Genomic DNA, 5,179 nt, shown 5'->3' with positions numbered 1-5,179 from the left:
GAGTTCCTGGACTAGGTGGGATAGGACAGTGTCGAGGTAGGTAGAGATGAGTTCAGTGGGGCAGGAGCATGCTGAGACAATGGGTCGGCCAGGGTGGTCAGGCTTGTGGTTCTTGGGAAGGAGGTAGAACCGGGCAGTGCGTGGTTCCCGGACTATGAGGTTGGAAGCTGTGGGTGGGAGATCTCCTGAGGTGATGAGGTTCTGTATGGTCTGGGAGATGATGGATGTTCTGTACAGTTGCAACACTACCTCGAAACACCTGTACTCAATACTCTGACAAATAAAGGAAAGCACACCAAATGCCTTCTTCACTACCCTCTCTACCTGCAATTCTACTTTCAAGGAGCTATGAATTTGCACTCCAAGAACTCTTTGTTCAGCAACACTCCCTTAGACCTTACTATTAAGTGTATAAGTCCTGCTAAGATTTGCTTTCCCAAAAAGCAGCACCTCACATTTATCTAAATTAAACTCCATCTGCCACTTCTCAGCCCATTGGTCCATCTGTCAAGATCCTGTTGTAATCTGAGGTAACCCCCTTCGCTGTCCACTACACCTCCAAGTTTAGTGTTATCTGCAAACTTACAAACTATACCTCTTATTCTCGCATCCAAATCATTTATATAATTGATGAAAAGTAGTGGACCCAGCACTGATCCTTGTGGCACTCCACTGGTCACAGGCCTCCAATTTAAAAAACAACCCTCCACTACCACACTCTGTCTTCTACCTTTGAGCCGGTTCTGTATCCAAATGGCTAGTTCTCCCTGTGTTCCATGAGATCTAATCTTGCTAATCAGTCTCCCATTGGGAACCTTGTTGAATGCCTTACTGAAGTCCATATAGATCACACCTACCGCTCTGCTCTCATCAATCCTTTTTGTTACTTTTCAAAAAACTCACTCAAGTTTGTGAGACATGATTTCCCACGCCCAAAGCCGTGTTGACTATCCCGAATCAGTCCTTGCCTTTCCAAATACATGTACATCCTGTCCCTCAGGGTTCCCTCCAACAACTTGCCCACCACCGACGTCAGGGTCACTGGTCTATAGTTCCCTGGCTTGTCCTTACCACCTTTCTTAAACAGTGGCACCACATTAGCCAACCTCCAGTCTTCTGACACCTCACCTGTGACTATCGATGATACAATTATCTCAGCAAGAGGCCCAACAATCACTTCCCTAGCTTCTCACAGAGTTCTAGGTTACACCTGATCAGGTCCTGGAGACATCCAGCACTTCCTTCTCTGTAATGTGGACATTTTTCAAGATGTCAATATCTATCTTCTTGCATTAGAACAAATTCATCTCCGACCATGTGACACTTTGCATTCATCATCTGCTCCCTTCCTACTCTTACCCTTAATCACGTTGACTTCATCATCTTGTTCCTTACTGGCTTTAGTTACTACCTCTTTACTGTCCTCTAACCTCCTCATTTGGTTCCCATTCCCCTGCCACACTCGTTTAAAAGCCCAAGGACATTGGTTCCAGCCCTGTCTAGGTATAGACTGTCTAATTTGTAATAGTTCCACCTTCCCCAGAATCTGTCCCAATGTCGCAAAAATCTGAACCCCTCCCTCTTGCACCATTTCTCAAGCTGCCTATTCTTTTATTTCTACTCTGACTAGCGTTTGACACTAGACAGCAATCCCAAGATTACTACCTCTGAGGTCCTACTTTTTAATTTGGCTCCGAACTCCCAAATTTCTGCTTGAAGGACCTCATCCCCTTTCTTAGCAACATCATCAGTGCCTATATGTCACCCTCTCACCTTGAGAATGTTCTGCAGCCAATCTGAGACATCCCTGACCCATGAACCTGGAAGGCAATATACCATTCTAAAGTCCTGTTTGCGATAACAGAACTGTGTATCTACTCCCCTAACAACTGAACCCCCCTATGACTAGAGCTCTTCCACTCTTTCCCGCTATTCTGAACAGCAGAGCCAGCCACGGTGTCATGAACCTGGCTACTGCTGCATTCCCCTGGTGAGCCATCTCCCCCAGCTGTATCCAAAACGGTAAGCCTGTTTTGGAGGGAGATGACCACAGGGGACACCTGTACTGCCTTCCTGCTCTTTCTCTGCCTTTTGCTCACCCGTTCCCTTTCTCCCTCTGCAGTGTGACCAAGTCACTAAACATGCCATCCACGACCCCCTCAGCATCGTGTATGCTCCAAAGTGAGTCCATCCGCAGCTCCAGAACCGTCATGCAGTCTAACAAGAGATGTAGCTGAACACACTTCCTGCACGTGAAGGAGTCAGGGACATCAACTGTGTCCCTCAGCTCCCACATGGAGCATAAGGAGCATAACACGGATCTGAGATCCTCTGTCATTTTTAATCTCAAGCTTAACTTCGCCTTCACTTAGTTGAACAAAAAAGGAAAGAAAAGTTTTTAACCAATCACGCAATAAAAAAAGAAACCTTCCCTTATCAACACACTATAGAGTCCTTATCTTTTGGTTAGAGGAGGAGAGCGGGTGACAAACATTAAATGTGTAGTGTCTCAGGTTCAGCTGCTGCCAAATATCAGTTCACTCACCTACCCAGCATGCATTCCACAAATTTCTTTTCTTGTAATCCACTGATTCTTCCAGTCCACCTGCATATTGAAATCCCCCAAGATGCCTTTCTTTCACATCTTTTCTAGCTCTTGTTGTGTCATGCGCCCCAGCTCATGACAACATTTTGAAGGCCTGTACATAACTCCAACTGTGGGGCCATGGTGAAACATCGAAGAATCCCTACAGTGACCCTTTGGCCCAACAAGTCCATATCGACCATCTAAAGAATAACTCACCCAAACCCATTCCTCTCCCCTATTAGCCTATATTTACTCCTGACTAATGCACCTAACCTACACGTCCCTGAGCACTATGGGAAATTTAGCGTCGCCAATTCAGCTAATCTGCACATCTTTGGATTGTGGGAGCCCACACAGACACGGGGAGAATGTGCAAACTCCACTCTGACAGTCACCTGAGGCTGGTATCGATCCCAGATGCCTGGCACTGTGAGGCAGCAGTGGTAACCACTGAGACACCATGTTGCCCTGATTATCTCTTATTGGTGATGGTCATTGCCTGGCATTTGTGTAGCATGATAGCAAATTGCCACATGTCAGCCCAAGCCTGGATATTGTCCAAATATTTTGCATTTGAACATGGACTGCTTCAGTATCTGAAGAGTCACAAATAGTGCTGAACATTGTGCAATCATTGTGCAAACATCCTCACTACTGACATTATGATGGAGGGAAGGTCATTGATAAAGCAGTTGAAAATCGTTAGTCCTCGGACACTACTCTGGGGTACTCCTACAAAGATGTCCTGGAGCTGGGATGACTGACCTCCAACAACTACAACCATCTTCCTTGGTGCCAGGTATAACTTCAACTAGCAGAGATATATATTAATTGAAGTTTTGATCAGGTTCTATGATGCCACACTTGGTTGAATGCGGCCTTGATGTCAAGGGCTCATCTTACCTTTGGAATTCTGCTCTTTTTTTCCATATTTCAACCAAACCTGTAATGAGGGCAGGAGCTGAGCAGGTGCTGCATGATAGCATTGATGATGTTACCTTCCATCACCTTACTGATGATTGAGAGTAGACTGATAGGGCAGTAATTGGTCAGGTTGGATTTCTCCTGTTTTGTTATGAACAGGGCATACATGGGCAATTTTTAACATTTTTTGGATAGATGCCAGTGTCGTAGCTGTACTGGGAGAGTTTGGCTCGGGGACAGCAAGTTTTGGAACGCAACTCTTCCCTGCATTGTTGGCATGTTGTCAGGGCCATAGCCATTACAGTATCCATATCAATTGGAGTGAATTCAATTGGCTAAAGACTGGCATCAGTCATATTGCAGATCACTAGAATGGGGCAAGTTGGATTATTCACTTGGCACATCTGGCTGAAGATTCCAGTAAATATTTCAGCCTTCTGGACTCTTCCATCATAGATGATAGGAATATTTTCGTAGCCTCCTCCTCCACTGAGTTTTTTTTAACTGTCCAACGCTATTCACGATTGAATCTGGCAGAGTAGCACAGATTAGATCGGATCTGTGAGATCACTCAGCTCTCTCTCTATCACTTGCTGCTTATGCTGCTAGGCATGCAAGTAGTCATGTTGGTAAGTTTCACCAGGTTGACATATCATCTTCGGTTATGTCTGGTGCTCTTCCAGGCATGCCATCTTGCATGCTCCATTGAAGCAAGGTTGAATCCATGGCTTGAGTGGTGGATATGTCAGGCTGTAAGGTTGCAGATTCTGCTAGGGTGCAATACTGCTGCTGTTGATTGTCCAAAGCGCCTCATGGATGCTCAGTCTTCACCTCCTCTTAAATCTGTTACATTTATCACAGGCATTATGCCACATAATACAATGGAGATTTTTCTCAATGTGAAAATGTGAGTTTGTGACTGGGTCACTCTTTCCAATACTGTCATGGACAGATACATCTGCAGCTGGCAGATGAGTAAAGATGTGGTGAAGTATTGCTCAGTATGCTTTTCCCTCTTCTTGGTTCCCTCTCCATCTGCTGCAGACCCATCCAGCAGCTATGTCCTTCAGGACTCAACCAGTTCGATCAGTCCTGCAGATGTCAAGCCAACCTTGGTGGTGGGCATTGAAATCCTGTAGGCAGAGCACATTTTGTAGTCTTCCCGCCCTCAATGCTTCTTTCAAGTGGTGTTCAACATGGAGGAACATTGATTCATTAGCCACAAGAGGACAGTATATGGTTTCATTGCAAGAGATTTCCTTGCCCATGTTCAACCTGAAGTCACGAGACTTCATGGCATCTGGAATCACTGTTCAGGATGCTAAGAGCAACTCCATCTTGACTGTATACCAGTCTACCACCACCTTTGCTGGGTCTGTCCTGTCAGTGAAATGGTGATGGTTGAGTCTGGGACCTTGTCTTTAAGGTATGATTCTTCAATGGTGACTATGTCAGTCTATTAGGAGAAAGTGAGGACTGCAGATACTGGGGATCAGAGCTTAAAAATGTGTTGCTGGAAAAGCGCAACAGGTCAGGCAGCATCAAAGGAGAAGGAGAATCGACGTTTTGGGCATAAGCCGTTCTTCAGGAATGAGGAGGATGTGCCAAGCAGCCTAAGATAAAAGGTAGGGAGGAGGGACTTGGGGGAGGGGCGTTGGGAATGCGATA

At 45.6% G+C, this 5,179-nt stretch overlaps 1 long non-coding RNA gene across 1 annotated transcript in view; it reads left to right on the top strand.

Moving 5' to 3' along the window:
- The window catches only part of LOC122544470, a 24,057-nt gene that overhangs the window by 17,861 nt on the left and 1,017 nt on the right, over positions 1-5,179 (top strand). The gene's annotated exons all lie outside the window — the stretch shown is intronic.

This window comes from Chiloscyllium plagiosum, chromosome 1 (genome assembly GCF_004010195.1).
Source record: "Chiloscyllium plagiosum isolate BGI_BamShark_2017 chromosome 1, ASM401019v2, whole genome shotgun sequence".
Classification (NCBI taxonomy): Eukaryota; Metazoa; Chordata; class Chondrichthyes; order Orectolobiformes; family Hemiscylliidae; genus Chiloscyllium; species Chiloscyllium plagiosum.
This window is presented reverse-complemented; position numbering and strand designations above follow the sequence as displayed.